This window comes from Oncorhynchus masou, chromosome 17, assembly GCF_036934945.1.
Source record: "Oncorhynchus masou masou isolate Uvic2021 chromosome 17, UVic_Omas_1.1, whole genome shotgun sequence".
Classification (NCBI taxonomy): Eukaryota; Metazoa; Chordata; class Actinopteri; order Salmoniformes; family Salmonidae; genus Oncorhynchus; species Oncorhynchus masou.
The window spans coordinates 13,709,858-13,729,989 of record NC_088228.1 but is presented as its reverse complement, the minus strand read 5'-3'; the positions used below and the strand labels follow the sequence as shown (position 1 = coordinate 13,729,989).

Here is a 20,132-nt window from a genome sequence, read left to right as displayed (position 1 = left end):
ATAAATCCATGATTATCGAAAACTTCAACAAGCATTACTCAACGGCTGGCCATACCTTCCGCCTGGCTACTCCAACCTCGGCCAACAGCCCCCCCCCCCTCCCCCCCCGCAGCTCCTCACCCAAGCCTCTCCAGGTTCTCCTTTACCCAAATCCAGATAGCAGATGTTCTGAAAGAGCTGCAAAACCTGGACCCGTACAAATCAGCTGGGCTTGACAATCTGGACCCTCTATTTCTGAAACTATCCGCCGCCATTGTTGCAACCCCTATTACCAGCCTGTTCAACCTCTCTTTCATATCATCTGAGATCCCCAAGGATTGGAAAGCTGCCGCAGTCATCCCCCTCTTCAAAGGGGGAGACACCCTGGACCCAAACTGTTACAGACCTATATCCATCCTGCCATGCCTATCTAAGGTCTTCGAAAGCCAAGTCAACAAACAGGTCACTGACCATCTCGAATCCCACCGTACCTTCTCCGCTGTGCAATCTGGTTTCCGAGCCGGTCACGGGTGCACCTCAGCCACACTCAAGGTACTAAACGATATCATAACCGCCATCAATAAAAGACAGTACTGTGCAGCCGTCTTCATTGACCTTGCCAAGGCTTTCGACTCTGTCAATCACCATATTCTTATCGTCAGACTCAGTAGCCTCGGTTTTTCGGATGACTGCCTTGCCTGGTTCACCAATTACTTTGCAGACAGAGTTCAGTGTGTCAAATCGGAGGGCATGCTGTCCGGTCCTCTGGCAGTCTCTATGGGGGTGCCACAGGGTTCAATTCTCGGGCCGACTCTTTTCTCTGTATATATCAATGATGCCGCTCTTGCTGCGGGCGATTCCCTGAGCCACCTCTACGCAGATGACACCATTCTATATACTTCCGGCCCGTCCTTGGACACTGTGTTAACAAACCTCCAATTGAGCTTCAATGCCATACAACACTCCTTCCGTGGCCTCCAACTGCTCTTAAACGCTAGTAAAACCAAATGCATGCTTTTCAACCGATCTCTGCCTGCACCCGCATGCCCGACTAGCATGACCACCCTGGATGGTTCCGACCTTGAATATGTGGACATCTATAAGTACCTAGGTGTCTGGCTAGACTGTAAACTCTCCTTCCAGACTCATATCAAACATCTCCAATCAAAAATCAAATCAAGAGTCGGCTTTCTATTCCGCAACAAAGCCTCCTTCGCTCACACCGCCAAACTTACCCTAGTAAAACTGACTATCCTACCGATCCTCGACTTCGGCGATGTCATCTACAAAATTGCTTCCAACACTCTACTCAGCAAACTGGATGCAGTTTATCACAGTGCCATCCGTTTTGTCACTAAAGCACCTTATACCACCCACCACTGCGACTTGTATGCTCTAGTCGGCTGGCCCTCGCTACATATTCGTCGCCAGACCCATTGGCTCCAGGTCATCTACAAGTCCATGCTAGGTAAAGCTCCGCCTTATCTCAGTTCACTGGTCACGATGGCAACACCCATCCGTAGCACGCGCTCCAGCAGGTGTATCTCACTGATCATCCCTAAAGCCAACACCTCATTTGGCCGCCTTTCGTTCCAATACTCTGCTGCCTGTGACTGGAACGAATTGCAAAAATCCCTGAAGTTGGAGACTTTTATCTCCCTCACCAACTTCAAACATCTGCTATCTGAGCAGCTAACCGATCGCTGCAGCTGTACATAGTCTATTGGTAAATAGCCCACCCATTCTCACCTACCTCATCCCCATACTGTTTTTATTTATTTACTTTTCTGCTCTTTTGCACACCAATATCTCTACCTGTACATGATCATCTGATCATTTATCACCCCAGTGTTAATCTGCAAAATTGTAATTATTCGCCTACCTCCTCATGCCTTTTGCACACAATGTATATAGACTCCCCTTTTTTTCTACTGTTTTATTGACTTGTTGTTTACTCCATGTGTAACTCTGTGTTGTCTGTTCACACTGCTATGCTTTATCTTGGCCAGGTCGCAGTTGCAAATGAGAACTTGTTCTCAACTAGCCTACCTGGTTAAATAAAGGTGAAATAAATAAATAAAAATTCCCAGCCCATATCCATATTGGCCAATTCCCAGCCCTTATCCATATTGGCCAATTCCCAGCCCTTATCCATATTGGCCAATTCCCAGCCCTTATCCACATTGTTCAATTCCCAGCCCTTATCCACATTGGCCAATTCCCAGCCCTTATCCACATTGGCCAATTCCCAGCCCTTATCCACATTGGCCAATTCCCAGCCCTTATCCACATTGGCCAATTCCCAGCCCTTATCCACATTGGCCAATTCCCAGCCCTTATCCACATTGGCCAATTCCCAGCCCTTATCCATATTGGCCAATTCCCAGCCCTTATCCATATTGGCCAATTCCCAGGAGTGTAAAGGGTTAAAGCATCCTGAGTGGTGTTCCTCTACAGCCAAGACTACAACTCAGAGGCAGCTAGCGTTCATTTAGATAATGCATTTTTAATGAGCGCCTTTTAGAAAAGGAGCAGAGTTGGCAAAAACAGGAAGGGGAAAAAAGGTAATAATTTATTGCCCCAATTCCTTGAGCTTCCCGGGCCTAAAGAAACTCTTCAAACAAAGTCCCTGTTTGCCACAGACAAAACATCATTAATCAGAGGTGATGTGAAAAAGAACACTGAACTAGGAGATCATATAAGATTGGCTGATAATAAGTTAAAAACACTAGGGCTCTACATAACGCTAGCAGGCAGTTCCTGTTCCGACAAACACACACACAAACTCACACAGGTCCCACTTGGCTGCACGCATGCGCACAAACAGACACAAACACACACACACACACACACACACACACAGTTCCTGCTCAGCTGAAGTGATGTATACGTAAGTTCCTGAACACAGGGAAAGGTACACTCATACCTCAGACTGGGAAGTGGCACTGACGCACCTCTTGGGGGTAAAGACACACAAAAGAATACACAGCTGACAGTTACAGTAAATATGGAACGGTACTGTATTGGACACACAGTTGTCAGACTGTGAAAGAGAGGTCTACTGTTACTTTGTAAGCTAAGGTAAGCACAGACACAGTAAAACAGTCAACACTCCGACACAGGGAGGGAAGACACAGCCTGAAAGAGAGAGGTCTGTCTATGTAAGTTAACAGGAAGGAGGGTGACCAGACAGCCTTGGCTCACCCCTCTCACTCTCTCTCCCTCTGTCTTCCTCCCATCAAATGAGAAGAGGAAAGACATCATGAGAGCAGAGAGTGTGTCTGTGTGTGTGTGTGTGGCACCAGAGTCCAGTTTGTGTCTGTGTGTGTGTGTGTGTGGCACCAGAGTCCAGTTTGTGTGTGTGTGTGTGTTTGTGTGTGTGTGTGGCACCAGAGTCCAGTTTGTGTGTGTGTGTATGTGGCACCAGAGTTCAGTTTGTGTGTGTGTGTGTGTGTGTGTGTGTGTGTGTGTGGCACCAGAGTTCAGTTTGTGTGTGTGTGTGTGGCGCCAGAGTTCAGTTTGTGTCTGTGTGTGGCACCAGAGTTCAGTTTGTGTCTGTGTGTGGCACCAGAGTCCAGTTTGTGTCTGTGTGTGGCACCAGAGTTCAGTTTGTGTGTGTCACCAGAGTCCAGTTTGTGTCTGTGTGTGGCACCAGAGTTCAGTTTGTGTGAGTGTGTCTGTGTGTGGCACCAGAGTTCAGTTTGTGTGTGCGTGTGTGTGTGTGTGTGGCACCAGAGTTCAGTTTGTGTGTGTGTGTGTGTGTGGCACCAGAGTTCAGTTTGTGTCTGTGTCTGTGTGTGGCACCAGAGTTCAGTTTGTGTCTGTGTCTGGCACCAGAGTTCATTTTGTGTGTGTGTGTGTGTGTGTGTGTGTGTGTGTGTGTGCTCATGTCCACTTATCCCCTCTCCCCCCAGATGGCTCCTCTACTCAGCTGCCCCAGAACCAGTTTGGGAGGGCATGTGGCTGGCAACCTATGCGTTACACTCGTTGTCAAGGGGTTGCCACTGACCTCCGTCGCCACGGTCATCATTACCACGGTTACCACTCTGAAGGGACCTGGACACGGTGTTTGGCGTGAAGAGCTGCAACAGCAGCTGCTGTTTACACATGCCCTCTCTTCCCCTATTTTTCTCATGTCTCTGGCACACTTCATGGTTCTCCCAGACTTCTGCTGATTCATTTAGGAGAGTGCTCTTCTGTCATCATATCTTTGTTTAGCTGGGTTAGACAGGTGTGGCAGTTAGGGGAGCAGACAGCAGAGGTGTCAGGCACACACACTCACATGCATGGCAATTGAGAATATGTTTTGTTGTTACACTGACATGAGCATGGCCATCTCCTTTGTCATGACGTTGGCCTGTGGGTAAGGTTTATGACCCCCCATAAATATCTTTCTCCCTTTCATCTCTTGACTCTACTGAAGGACTCTTGAAAAGCCTAGAGAGTGGGGGAACATCAAAAGATAGGGAGAAAGGAACCATATTTCGGTAATCCAACCAGTTGAAAATATGCGTTGGTACTTAAAGAATATGATGTCAGTTTGTTTGTCATCTGAGACATTCTTATGAACTGTATCGGGGAAAGTCTACACATTATAGTTGCCCTCTGCCTCAGACAGGCTTTCAGGCATATCTCTCCGACAAGCCCTGACTCGGTAGACAGGCTTCGATGTGACACACACATTTACATTGCCTTCAGAAAGTGTTCACACACCTTGACTTTTCCCCCCCAATGTTTTTTGGTATAGCCTACATTTTAAATGGATTTGTCACTGGCCTACACACAATACCCCATAATGTCATAATGGAATCGTTTTAGAATTTTTTTTACAAATTAATTAGAAAAAATTAAAAGCTGAAAGTCAATAAAGTATTCAACATTTTTTATGGCAAGCCTAATAAGTTCAGAAGGAAAGATTTGCTTAACGAGTGATATAATAAGATGCATCGACTCAATAATAGTGCTTAACATGATTTTTGAATGAACACATCTCTGTAACCCACACATGCAGATGATTGTAAGGTCCCTCAGTCGAGCAGTGAATTTCAAACAGATTCAACCACAAAGACTTGGGAGGTTTTCCAATGCCTCACAAAGGGTACATATTGGTAGATAAAAACATTAGTACAAAAAAACTGACATTGAACATCCCTTTGAGCATGGTGAGGTTACCGAATACACTTTGGAGGGTGTATCAATACACCCAGTCACTACAAACATACAGGCGTCCTTCCTAACTCAGTTGCCAGAGAGGAAGGAAATCACTTAGGGATTTCACTATGAGGACAATGGTGACTTTAAAACAGTTACAGAGTTTAATGGCTGTGATAGGAGAAAACTGAGTATGGATCAACAACATTGTAGTTACTCCACAATAGTATCCTAATTAACAGAATGAAAAGGATGTCTATACAGAATAAAAAAATATTCCAAAACATACATCATGTTCACAAAAAGGCACTAAAGTAATACTGTAAAAAATGTGGCAACGCAATTCACTTTTTTGTCCTGAATACAAAGTGATACATATATGTTTGGGGCAAATCCAATACAACACATTACCGAGTACCACTCTCTATATTTTCAAGCATAGTGGTGGCTTTATGTGCTTGTAATCGTTAAGGAGTGGGGAGTTTTCCAGGATGAAAAATAAACAGAATGGGGCTAAGCACAAAATCCTTGAGGAAAACCTGGTTGCCTGCTTTCCACCAGACACTGGGAGATGACTTCACCTCTCAGTAAGACAATAACCTAAAACACAAGGCCAAATCTACACTGGAATTGCTTTCCAAGACAGTGAATGTTCCAGAGTGGCTGAGTTACAGTTTTGACTGAAATCTTCTTGAGAATCTATAGTAAGACCTGAAAATGGTTGTCGAGCAATGACCAACAACCAATTTGACAGAGCTTTTAACAAGAATAATGGGTAAATGTTGCACAATCCAGGTGTGGAAAGCGCTTAGAGATTTACCCCAAAAAGACTCACAGCTGTAATCACTGACAAAGGTGCTTCTACAAAGTACTGACTTAGGGGTGTGAATACTTATGTAAATGAGATATTTCTGTTTGGCATTGTACACACACAAAGTTCACCAGGCTGACATTCTTCTCACAGTCATTACCTAGGAACAGCCACACACACACAGTCCTAGGGGAATCTCCTCACTCCTCACAATAATGTCTGGAACATGAACAAATGATCAAAGTCGGTCAGCTTTACAGGAGGAAGAACCTAGACCAGTCTGTTAATGGGAATCCAAAGCAATGCGTTTACACAGACAAACACAGGCTTGTAGCAACCCTGGTTCCAATTAGAGGTGTGTGTGTGTGTGTGTGTGTTGCTAGGGGTGAACTGCGGTGAAGACTGAAGACTATACAAACTATTCCAAACAACCTTTAGTGTCTACATAGTTGAGATTCATTCCATGTGAGGATATGCCAGGGGTAGGTAGATTGTATGCAGTATGTCATTATTTAGTGTTATGTCAAAATATAGACTGAATTCCACAGAATGATTTGGTCTTTAAGAGAGAAGAAGTTATGCTCCATCTGAAAGCGGCCCGTTACTCCCATTGGACCATATAAAGAGAACAAGAAACGTGGGAAATCTCCCTCTTCCATGTATTTGAATCCATCATTCCCTCTCTCCTGTTAGGCTAAAGAAACTCTTCCTTACTCTGTCCCTCCTCCGACCCCTCCATCCCACCTCTTTCCCCTCCTTCCCCCTCTCTGTAGCAGCAGTAAACCATCAGCGAAAGGTAAAAACAGCACTAACATCCTGTAAATTGGTACAAATTACATCACGCTGCCAACAAAATGGGCCAGTCGATTTGCAGTGCTGCAATCAATGAAAGCCTGACAGGCAGAGACGTCTGCTTTACACACACACACACACAAAAAGTGATAGGCCTGCGTGTTTTGGAAGGTCAGCCTTTATGGCGATTTTAATGGTCAGGAGCACTTGGTTTAAAAAATAAATAAATAAAAAATATCACACCAATGTATCAGTTTGAACTCAGTTTTAAATGGCCTGATATATTGCAGCCACAAACACACAGCAGGCATTATTAAACATGGGCATCAAAGCCATAGGCACGTAGTCATTGACACACACAATAGATTTTTTTTTGCAATTCTTACATATAAACTTCAATGGGAGAAAGGATGTTTGACAGTTCTATTTTTTTCTTTTTATGGTGAATGTCGTTTCAGAAGACAGCAGCACCAATGTGTCGGCGGAAGCACCACTTAACTGACGACCAAAGTCAGCCTGCACAAGGAGTCGCTAGAGCGCAATGAGCCAAGTAAAGCCCACCCAGCCAAACCCTCCCCTAACCTGGACAACGCAGGGCCAATTGTGCACTACTCTATGGGACTCGCGGTCACGGACAGTTGTGACACTGCCTGGGATCAAACCCGGGTCTGTAGTGACACCTCAAGCACTGCGACGCAGTGCCTTAGAGCGCTGCGCTGCTGGGGAGAGCATCTTATAATCTTAACTCATTTAAATATGTAACGCCTCAAAACCGTCATCACGTGCGCATTATACGGCTTTGTTTACAAACTGTAAGATAGATCAAGCAAACTAAACCCTTTTCATGCGTGTTGTGCCTTTTAGCTAGCTAGCTACTGTACTTACCAGCATGGCAGAAAAAGCAAAATGTGTGACTGGATGCCATAGCATTCATTTAAAGTTACACTATTTTCCAAAGAATTAACATTTGACAGCAGTGGTTGCTTTTCATTTCAGGCTCTACTGAAAATTACGATCATGTAAGTGCAGTGTACATTTAGAGCGAAGTTGCTTTATCAACTGGTGAGGACGTTCGATAGGTCTTGCCAGGAAGCGAAACCTGAAGACGGATGCTGTGCGATTATTGACAGTGGATCTTGCAAGGGCTGACCATAACGTAAGTATCACATTTTGATGAGTCCGACAACTGTGGCTGTTTTGACTTGTGAACAATTTATTTTCTGTAACACACCTGATAAGTCACTACGATGCCAGCACTGGCAGTGCAGCATTTAGGGTGATACGGCCTCCGCAGAAGTAAGGGCATTCACACTTCTTGAGCTTCACAGAGCTGTTGTGAGGAAAGTTGTCAAAAGTAGTGAGTGTGTGCTTATACTGGACCTCCCACCCCCACCTACCATCAAACAATCACGTCAATGCGAAGCTATACGGAGCCTCCGCATGGTTACAACATTTGCGGTTCAGAGCTCAATTTGGCGTCCGCGTGCCTCTTAAGGATCCGCAATTGCGTCAGACAATCCATATGGAGCCGCCGACCACATTTTCAGATCAAACATAAAATTGGCTTTCAGCCCCCTACGTTGCGTCTGAGTAGTGCCAGCACACAGCCGACACGCAGGAATGTTGACCATAAAAGGAGCTTGTTGGGTATTATTATCACACTTTCCATCTCCTTTTGTCTTTCCCACTATCATCAAGCTATAATGATAGACATTTTAGAAAATTCAACATCTACTCTGTCTGCACAGCTTCCCAGGCAAACACACCAGCAGGAATGCTGTGATACAAAATCAGTTTTCCCAAGGCAAAGAAGACGGGATATGCTGAGAAGCCTGTGACAACAGACCAAACATACTGTAAGTCATATTGGTTGACCTGTCATATATTGCTGGTCTGTTTTTTGCTCTTGGAGCGCGTTGAGAATCTATGGAAAGCGCTATATAAATGTGATCAATTATTATTTTTAGTTATTCACTTCAAATCAATTGAGCATTTCAGGCACAACAAATTTAATTTTTAATTTAAATTTAAATACAAACATTGAAAAGTTTCAAAAAAAAGTGCACGACCAAATATTGCATATTTGAAATTGAGTACTTCAAAAATACCAGAAAACACATTGTAGAATGAGTAGATCACTACATCAATAAATTGATCGCATCAGTAAATAAAAGGAAATTAAGTTCACTCCCCATTTAACAAACATTTCACTTTTCAAAAACATTACAGGCTACGTAGAAAGGCTCCTGGATCTCCTCCCCAGCGAGGTCAGCCTTGATCCAGCACCGTATGTGGGGAAGCTGTGCGAGCTGCCCATCACAGGACCCCTGTCTGCCCAGTGTGAGAGGCCTGACAAGGAGGAGGCCACAGCTGGATTTGTCTCCTGCTTTCATCTTGGGGAAGACTGAAGCCAAGTGGGTGACTGAAGTCAAGTAAGTGACTGAAGGCAAGTGGGTGACTGAAGTCAAGTAAGTGACTGAAGGCAAGTGGGTGACTGAAGTCAAGTAAGTGACTGAAGGCAAGTGGGTGACTGAAGTCAAGTAAGTGACTGAAGGCAAGTGGGTGACTGAAGTCAAGTAAGTGACTGAAGGCAAGTGGGTGACTGAAGTCTGCTTGATTGATGTGGGGTACCTGGGTCTCCCTCCACTGCAGCTCCCCTCACCATCAATCTCTGTAGTTGGCTGCAATACCTAAAGTCTGAGTAATTCGCTTTTACTTGATATCAAATTGTTACTTTGTATTGTTATTTTCAAGCATTCTGATGGGAGTTGAGTGGCTCAAAATGGCTTTCTTTTTTGGTCAGATGATGTCACCATTATTTGTCATGAGTGTTCATGTTGATAAATATTTTGTCTATGCTGACCTAATGTAGATGATCAAATTAATGTCCCATAAATAAACCATTCTGAACATAGTCATTGATGATGCTAATGCAGAGGCACCAATACATTTTCTAGCACACTTATGTTATGCTGTTTTCATGTATATTCCCTTATGTCTAAGCTGACTCAGAGTTTATTCATTATGGTGAAGTGTATCAGTGAACTGTATTCTGTAATTAGTTACAAAACAATAGAAATGTAATTGTGTATTGCTGCGGTTTGTCTCATATCCAACAGTCTTTGATCAGCTCTGTTGACCATGAGAGCATTTTGCAGAGAAAAAGGGTTGAGGTATACTATTTAGGCTCGGAATGACATGTAGCCCATTGTTTACCTGGTTATCAATGATGTGGCTCATTGTTTACCTTGTTACCTGGCAACGACCACAAGGGTGTTTCAAAGAGCCGTCAGTCAAGGTGAGCTCATGAATATAAGCTCCCTGCCCACTCAGCCTGTTTTGTCATGCTTCCTGATAGAGATGGAAAATGTACAAGTTATTCAATCCTGAGAATTTTAATAGCGTAAAAATATGATGGGTGATTACTTTAGTCATTTAAAGGCTATTTTTACTTGGGCAATGACTGATGCAAAACCTCTAATACTTAATACATTAATGTGAAAACCTTCACAATATTGAGTTGCACCACCTTTTTCCCTCAGAACAGCCTCAATTCGTTGGGGCAGGGACTCTACAAGGTGTCCAAAGCATTCCACAGGGATGCTGCTGGTCCTTGTTGACTCCAATGCTTCCCACAACTGTGTCAAGTTGGCTTGATGTCCTTTGGGAGTTGGACCATTCTTGATACACACGGAAAACTGTAGAAAAACCCAGTAGGGTTGCAGTTCTTGACACAAACCGGTGCGCCTGGCATCCTTCAAAGGGCACTTCAGTTTTTTGTCTTGCCCATTCACTCTCTGAATGGCACACATACACAATCCATGTCTCAAGGGAAAACAATAATTCTTTAACCAGTCTTCTCCCCTTCATATTTAAAAAAAAACTGCATTGTTGGTTCAGGAATACCTGCTGTATTCGGTGACAAATAACATTTGATTTGATCTACACTGATTGAAGTGGATTGAACAAGTGACATCAATAAAATATCATCACTTTCACCTGGATTCACCTGGTCAGTCTATGTCAATGTTTTGTACACTCAGTGTATATTTCAGAATCGAGACATACTCCATGTGTTAGAGGATTCTATAACGGCGGCCGCGTGCTTTCCAGACTAAACCGTTTGTGCACACAGAACATTCAGAAAGTATACAGAGCCCTTCACTTATTCTAAAATTGATTCAATTGTTTCCCCCTCATCAATCTACACACAATACCCCATAACGACATAGCAAAAACAGGTTTTTAGACATTTTTGTAAATGTATTTACATAAGGATTCAGAGCCTTTACTCAGTACTTTGTTGAAGCACCTTTGCAGCGATTACAGCCTCAAATCTTCTTGGGTATGATGCTACAAGCTTGGCACACCTGTATTTGGGGAGTTTCTTCCATTCTTCTCTGCAGATCCTCTCAAGCTCGGTCAGGTTGGATGGGGAGTGTCGCTGCACAGCTTTTTTCAGGTCTCTCCAGAGATGTTTGACGGGGTTTGGCTGGGCCACTAAAGGACATTCAGAGACTTGTCCCGAAGCATAGGGTCGTTGTCCTGTTGGAAGGTAAACCTTCATCCCCAGGCTGAGGTCCTTAGCGCTCCGTTTATATCAAGGCTCTCTCAGCATCCTAAATGAGATGCTCAAACTCACTAGTGCAAAATGTCAACTGGCTATATTAAAACTGTTTAATTTGGTCCTGAGAGTAGGTTATCTCCCTGACATCTGGAATCAAGGACTCATAACCCCAATCTTTTGTTGGTGGTTGCAAACTTCTTCCATTTAAGAATGATGGAGGCCACTGTGTTCTTGGGGACCTTCAATGCTGCAGAAATGTTTTGGTATGCTTCCCCAGATCTGTGCCGTGACACAATTCTGTCTCAGAGCTCTTACGTACAATTCCTTCGACCTCATGGTTTGATTTTTGCTCTAACATATATACAGAGTTGACAGTGTATATAGACAGGGGTGTGCCTTTCCAAATCCTGTCCAATCAATTGAATTTAAAACACAGGTGGACTCCAATCACATCTCAAGGATGATGAACGGAAACAGGGACCTTCAATGCTGCAGAATTGTTTTAGTACCCTTCCCCCAGATCTGTGACTCAACATAATCCTGTCTCAGAGCTCTATGACAATTCCTTCGACCTCATGACTTGGTTTTTGCTCTGACATGCACTGTCAACTGTAGAACCTTATATAGACAGGTGTGTGCCTTTCCAAATCATGTCAAATAAATTGAATTTACCACAGGTGAACTCCAATCAAGTTGTAGAAACATCAAGGATGATCAATGGAAACAGGATGCACCTGAGCTCAATTTTGAGTCTCATAGCAAAGGGTCTGAATACTTATGTAAGTAAGTTACATGTTTTTTGGGGGGGCAAAAATTTATAAAAACCTGTTTTCGCTTTGGGATTATGGGGTATTGTGTGTAGATTGATGAGGATATTATTATTACAATTTTAGAATAAGGCTGTAAAGCAACAAATTGTGGAAAAGGTGAAGGGGTCTGGATACTTCCCAAATGCACTGTACAGGTCTAAATGGCCAATTTCATCATGATTTCCTCAACAATTGTTTGTGATACAAATGTAAAAGCATGTCAAACATCCTTCCTCCCAACAAAGTTAGTATGTGAGAATTGCCAGAACAAATCAGAGAAACCCTGAATATTTATGGCATGGAATCGCCAATTTCTGATACTCACTATAATGCTTTAAAGGTCTATCGCACGAAGGGGAATGTTATTAACGTTAGTGAAGAAATATCTCCTCGTCGACACCCACACAAAGTACATTCATTTATTTTTCACAAACATACCCCTGTGGCCACATCCATAAACCTCTCAAGGAGCACGAAAGATTTAGATGGCAGATTCACAGCTCGGGCTGCAGCCAGTAATGACATTTAATATAAGGTAGCTTAACATGACACGCCGCTGCACACCGTACATTTTTCACCCGTTCCAGTTCAAGCACAGACTGAATGTCTTCTGTGTTCTGAAAGGAGGATGAAATTGTTTGAATGCTAAAAATCATTATTTTTTTTTTTTAAATACAAATGTAAATCACACACACATTTATACATGAATAAACTCATAAAAGGGTACAACACACACGTCTGCATGCTAGGGTTGAACACTCACACATGCCTATGTTAGGAACGTCACATTGCTTGCTTTGCCCTAACCACTTCCCACCAATTCGGCCAATACCTGGCTGGAACTGGGGACCTCTGATCTGCTAACACATGTGACCGCCCTCCTTGACAACGTTCCAACCATTTGAGCCACCTGAAAAGGTACCAGTTGGATGGCTCTCCATCTGCGACATTTCAAGCTAGCTGTGGAGTGAGCTTACAGTACGTTCTTAACTCTGTTACACACATACACAGGCCTACCAAACCAAAACGCAGATGGGACACTTGACTCCATAAAAAGCTCTCTTCTCCCAAGCATAATGTTAGCCAGCGGTCAGGGACTTCTCAGATAAAAAACCCCACAGATAAACAATAGAGACTAACAATGCATGTGCCAGAGAATCCCCCACAACCTCTCTACTGCTCTCTAATCACCTTATCTCACCCTGAAAGAGAAGGGGGGAGAGAGGGAGGGATAACAAGCCAAGCGAGAGGTCAGCAGCTGACAAAATAAAAGGGATGAAGTCAGAATGAAGCCCTGCTGTCTAACCCATGGGAGAACGACTGCGCATGTCTCCATGAGACGCCATCATAACGGACTTCATTTGGCTTCAATGCGCTATTGGGTTGTCATATAGGAATTAATGGGGTCACGTGATTGATGGCTTTGTCCATTCATATATACAGTCATTGGTCCAACCATCCCAGCAGCACAGCTCAGAGTTCACCCCGTGCCCCTCCAATCTAAACACGGTAGGACAACAGCAAAAATGGGGGGGGGCGGATAAATTAGTCCCGAGAAAATCTGGTTTAAAAATAGATATCAGGAATAGCTATACTTTTAATGTAAGTAATGGGGGGAAGTCCCAGGATGGCTAATGGGAGAATTCCCGACACACATTGAGCGGAAGAGAGTCGTATCCTGTCCAGCTGGGGCCTCTGGGCCATTAAAGACGACAGGAAAAGACAGGAGAGAGATGAGAGGAAACACAGTGTCTGGGAGAAAGCTGGCCAGCCGTGAGAGATCTGCATGGAGGATGCCAAAACACACACCCGGTCACACACACACACTAACACTAACACAGAGGTTTTAATTATAGAGTATATATATATAGAGAGAGTGTAACAAACAGTAAACCGTGTCACGCGGTATCATCCTCTCTCAGGGATACATACATAAAGTCACTTTCACACAACCCAGCAACTTCCTCTTTACCGTGCTCTCCCTCGTACACACACGCACTCTTAAACAAGCCACTTACAGAGGTAACAGTAGCGTAGCTCCCCTCTGTGCAACTCCACTGCGTCTCGTTCCTGTTCCGCCTCAAAGCCGATATAAAACAAACCAAAAGAGAAGAGCGGTGACAAAAGCTCTTCCTCTCTCCTTTGTGGAAAGAACTGAAGGAGAAAAAGAGAGGAGAACAGAAGCAGGTCGAGTCCTGCGGAGGGAAAGCCTCTCCCCAGAGAGGTAAACCCCCTCTCTTCCCTCCCTGGCAGAAGCTAAGCCATTCAATATCGCTACTGCCCTCGGCGACTCTTCCTCGCTGCTGTGACGTCCTTCGTTATGGTGTCCGTCACTATCAAGCACTCCTCTTCTTCGAGACTGAGTAAGTTTCAGTTCAACACACACACACAGAGAGAGAGCGAGAGACAGAGAGAGAAGAGGATAAGAGGGAGGGCTGGCTGCCTCATGCTGAAAGCAGATCCCCTCTGATCTCATCAAGCAGGGTTACCGACGGCAACCAGACAGACGGGCAGCTGAGGGGACACGCCCATTTAATTTCCCCCACCCCAATCTGAGCCCAACCAACCCCCTCTGCCAAACAGATAGACACATGACACACACATACAAAATATAGGTACAAACTGATAGGATACCACACACCTACAAGCATATAGCCTAAGCTATACTATATTAATACATAGTGCACAATAATTTTTTTAAACACACTAATATGGCAAAACAATCAATACAAACACATTTGACGCACATGGAATCGAAAACACACATTTGCACATACAATGTAACACCAACATACATTGCATACACACATACAGCGGTCTACAGTATAAAAGACACTTTCATTATTTTACCTTTACAGTTTTTTCCTGTCATATCAGACATATCCAATGAGAAGGAGGTGATAGTACACAATTGCCCCCTTTCATTCTAACCGTCCCACCTCGGCCTACTACCATGTACCGAGGTAAATGGGAAATGCATAGCATTGTAGAAACACACTTCTAACCCAGGGCGGCATCTTGCCGGGGGCGGCATGGGGCAACTGCACAAAAAAATATATATATATATATTCCGAATGGTGACATTTGCGCAATTGGTTTTCTATCGCTAATTTGCACATCACTTCAATGATATCATGTCACCTGGTGGGACAGTGGGTCAATTAACCTTGTCGGAGTGGGCGCCCTGATTCTAGTTTGTGAGCTAGGCAGGCTACTGCCTGGGAAGGTCTCCCACTCAGAAGTACGAGATGGGGAGGGGGGCGGGGGTAGGTTGACCTCAGGTCTCCCCACTGGAAGCCTAAGGTCAGGGGAGAGGGGGAATCAAATAGCACACCTAACTTTGTACAGTACTAATGCAATTAGTTGTGCAATTTAGTTTGTGTGTTTCTTGTTTGAAGTGAAATAGTGTAATAATCAGTTTCTCTTCTTTATAAGTGTGTTATTCTATTTGTTTATTTGTGTGATTATAGGATTTGTGCAATTTAGTTTTATTTGTGTGTTTTTTGTTAGCAATAGGGTAATAGTGTAATAATTCCATTCTCTTTTTTTATTTGTTTTTATATACTACAATTTGTTTCTATTCGTCTTTGTTACTTCTTTTTGATATTTATGAGCGGGGGTAGGCTGAAGAGGGGTTCTCCCAGGGAGCCATACAAGCTAGAACCGCCCCTGGATACGATATGTTCTACGATTCTCATGATCTTATATGAATGGTGATTCTATATGAATGGTGATTCGATTGCTATTTCACTGCGATTTGATGTTCCAAACATGTCTCTCACTTTATGTCTGCTGCAGAGACAAGAGAGGGGATGAGAAAATTTGTTTTGATCATTCACGGAAATAAAAGTTCTGAAAACATGTTGGCTCATCATTTAAAAAAGGAGAACAAACTATAGGATGAAAAATACCACCGTAGCATAATATACATAACCAATGTGTGTTTCAGGTTTCTGTTTTCCTCTCCTCCCTCCTGAGCCCTGGCAGAAATTGCCTCCTCGTTTTCCGCTCCAGAGCTTTTTAACACTTGGGAAGCCACATGAGGTCCAGGGACTTGGGGTGTGTGTGTGTGTGTGTGTGTGTGTGTGTGTGTGTGTGTGGTTATCTGCAGGACAAAGGGCCCCTCCCTCTCTCCCCATAGAGAGAATAGGGGCCAAGGGCCCCCATCTGAGCAGCTTCTGACAATAGAGGGGCCAGAGGGCAAAAGTGTGTGTGTGTTTGTATGTGTGTGAACCACCTCCTGCCAACAAATGAGTCGTAGACAAAGCCTCCCAACTGTCCACACAAGGCCCAAGGGAGTGAGAAAGTGAGGAGGGGAAGGGGGATGGACGAAGGAGACAAAGAACTAAACCTTGGTACTTGAGCCCTACGGGTTAGGCTAGAGGAAGATGGAGAGAAAGAACTAAACCTTGGTACTTGAGCCCTACGGGTTAGGCGAGAGGAAGATGTGGAGAAAGAACTAAACCTTGGTACTTGAGCCCTATGGGTTAGGCTAGAGGAAGATGGAGAGAAAGAACTCAACCTTGGTACTTGAGCCCTATGGGTTAGGCTAGAGGAAGATGGAGAGAAAGAACTCAACCTTGGTACTTGAGCCCTACGGGTTAGGCTAGAGGAAGATGGAGAGAAAGAACTAAACCTTGGTACTTGAGCCCTATGGGTTAGGCTAGAGGAAGATGGAGAGAAAGAACTAAACCTTGGTACTTGAGCCCTATGGGTTAGGCTAGAGGAAGATGGAGAGAAAGAACTAAACCTTGGTACTTGAGCCCTATGGGTTAGGCTAGAGGAAGATGGAGAGAAAGCGGGGGAAGAGGGGGCAGTGGAGAAAAGAGCTATGCTCATTTGGCAGTCGTCAAAGTGACTGTGGACGGATGGCAAACAAACAAAAAAGGAAAAGATCAGTTTGCAGAAGGGAATGGTGAAAGGGATGGGGAGGAGAGGGGGAGGAGTAGCAGGAGTAACCTCATTCCACACGTGTGGACATAAATAATAGCCAGAATTGACATGGGGGATGGGGTGGGACCAACTTTGGACACGAAACAGTCCAACTCCACCTCTTTCTCAATTTTCAAACAGGAATAGGGTGCGTCTTTGGTGGTTCATCGATGTGTCCTTCGAATTAGCTAGTTTGTTAGGTAAGCGAGCCACTTGCTAACTCCTCCAGTATGTGTTCATGCCATTTCACCGGATTTGTTTTTGGATGGAAGATGTAGAAATTGTTAAGAAATTACACATCTGTAGCCAAATATCTTATTCATCCATTTGTTTTTAAGAATTAAATGACGATGTATTGATCAGTTACAGTGTTTAAAAAGGTGGATTTCTGGTAAGGATAAAATATTTATGCTCATTCTCACATTTGTGACACACAAATGGGTGTTGTAAAGTTTTCCACTACACATACAATTGAAAAACGGATTATAAGTTATCAAATTAGAGTGTTTGAACCTCAATCTCCATGGCACCCACACGGACCTGCAACCTTCATTCTGGCTTAGAAGTTAAACCCTCCTACACACACACTACCTGGGGGGGGGTGTCTTTATTTCCTAACTCTATTCTCTCAGCAAACTTTTCTTTTCACATTTAGCAGCTGACATTCTCTCGTGAGTGAGTCAATTATTTTTCACTGAGATCATTTTAAACATTGCTGGGCAAAGAGGACAGCAGGTGACTTTTTCTCTGACTATCTTAAACTGACATTGGGATATTTGTATTATGCTAATTAGATTTCAGCGGGTGTGTGGACATTGACTCTAGGGGGTTAAAGTCGTTACTTTTGCATACGGTTTAACCGGAAGTGCACACAAGACGCTATTTACCTACATTTTTAAAAATTCATATTCTTATTTTACTTACACAAAAAACGAATGTGGTATATTGGTTAATAAAAACAATGTGTGATCAGAGTCTTATAACCACAATATTACTGATGAGATGAATTCCACCTTCCCCTTTAAGGGCGGTAGATTACCGTAGTAGCGCGACTAGTCATTTTTGTGCCTGTGAGATTGAGTCTGACTAGACGTCATCTCTTCCCGAGCAGTAGAAACTCAAACCATAGAAAAACAACCTAGCTTGTGAACAAAACAATGTAAATAGCCAAGAAACACAAGGACAAAGCCTCACTTCAATAGACCTTCGTTTCAAGTACAGTACCAGTCAAAACTTGACACCTGCTCATTCAAGGGTTTTACATTTATTTGACTATTGTCTACATTGTAGAGTAGTGAAGACATCAAAACTATGAAAGTACATGTGTCTGTTTCTCTTGACAGCTTTGCACACTTTTGGCATTCTCTCAACCAGCTTCATGAGACAGTCACCAGGAAGGCTTAATTTGTGCAATTTCTTTCCTTAATGCGTTTGAGCCAATCAGTTGTGTTGTGACAAGGCAGGGGAGGTATACAGAAGATTGCCCTATTTGGTAAAAAGTTAATTCAAAAGGCAAGAACAGCTCAAATAAGCAAATAGAAACGACAGACATGAAGGTCAGTCAATGCCGAAAATGTTCAAGTGCAGTTGCAAAAACCATCAAAAGCTATGATGAAACTGGCTCTCATGAGGACCACCACAGGAAAGGAAGACCCAGAGTAACCTCTGCTGCAGAGGACAAGTTCATTAGAGTTAACTGCACCTCAGATTGCAGCCCAAATAAATGCTTCAGAGTTCAAGTAACAGATACAGCTCACCATCAACTGTTCAGAGACTGTAAATCAGGCCTTCATGGTCGAATTACTGCAAAGAAACCACTACTAATAGGACACCAATAAAGAGAGACTTGCTTGGGCCAAGAAACACAAGCAAGGACATTAGACTGGTGGAAATCTGTCCTTTGGTCTGATGAATCCAAATTTGAGATTTTTGGTTCCAACCGCCATGTCCTTGTGAGAAGCAGAGTAGGTGAACGGATGATCTCCGCATGTGTGGTTCCCACCGTGAAGCATGGAGGAGGTGGTGTGATCGTGTAGGGGTTCTTTGCTCGTGACACCATCTGATTAATTTAGAATTCATGGCACACTTAACCAGCATGGCTACCAAAGCATATTGCAGCGATACGCCATCCCATCTGGTTTGCGCTTAGTGGGACAATCATTTGTTTTTCAACAGGACAATGATCAAACACACCTCCAGGCTGGATATGGGCTTTTTGACCAAAAAGGAGAGTGATTGAGTGCTGCATCAGATGACCTAGCCACCCGACCTCAACCCAATTGAAATGGGTTGGGATGAGATGGACTGCAGAGTGAAAGAAAAGCAGCCAACAAGTACTCCGCATGTGGGAACTCTTTCAAGACTGTTGGAAAATCATTCCAGGTGAAGCTGGTTGAGAGAATGCCAAGAGTGTGCAATATTGTCATCAAGGCAAAGGGTGGCTACTTTGAAGAATTTAAAATATATTTAGATTTGATCAACACTTTTTAGGTTACTACATGATTCCATATGTGTTATTTCATAGTTTTGATGACGTCACTATTATTCTACAATGTAGACAATAGTCAAAATAAAGAAAAACCCTTGAATGAGTAAGTCTGTCCTAACTTTTGACTGGTACTGTATGTATTATATTAGTTCCTTTGGAAAGTATTGAGACTCCGACTTTTTCCACACTTTGTTCCATCCTTATTCTAAAATTGCCCCCCCCCCTCATTCTACACACAATACCCCATAATTACAAAGCAAATACAGGTTTTTAGAACATTTTCTTAATAAAAAAAAGGGAAATATCCCATTTATATAAGTATTCAGACCGTTTACTCAGTACTTTGTTGAAGCACCTTTGGCACAGACTACAGTCTTGAGTCTTCTTGTGTGTGACGCTACAAGCTTGGCGCACCTGTATTTGGGGAGTTTCTCCCATTCTTCTCTGCAGATCCTCTCAAGCTCTGTCAGGTTAGATAGTGAGAGTTGCTGTACAGATATTTTCAGGTCTCTCCAGAGATGTTCGATCGGGTTCAAGTCCAGGCTCTGGTTGGGCCACTCAAGGACATTCTGAGACATGTCCCAAAGCCACTCCTGCATTGTC

At 43.6% G+C, this 20,132-nt stretch overlaps 1 protein-coding gene across 2 annotated transcripts in view; it reads right to left on the bottom strand.

Moving 5' to 3' along the window:
- The window catches only part of LOC135558538 (SPRY domain-containing SOCS box protein 4-like), a 136,281-nt gene that overhangs the window by 79,077 nt on the left and 37,072 nt on the right, over nucleotides 1-20,132 (bottom strand). The window contains exon 1 of one of the 2 annotated variants that reach the window (XM_064992410.1): nucleotides 14,128-14,572. The exons of the other annotated variant lie outside the window; for it this stretch is intronic. The gene's annotated coding sequence lies outside the window, so the exon portion shown is untranslated. Of the gene's footprint in view, nucleotides 1-14,127; nucleotides 14,573-20,132 lie in introns of those variants that run through there. 2 annotated transcript variants of the gene reach the window in all.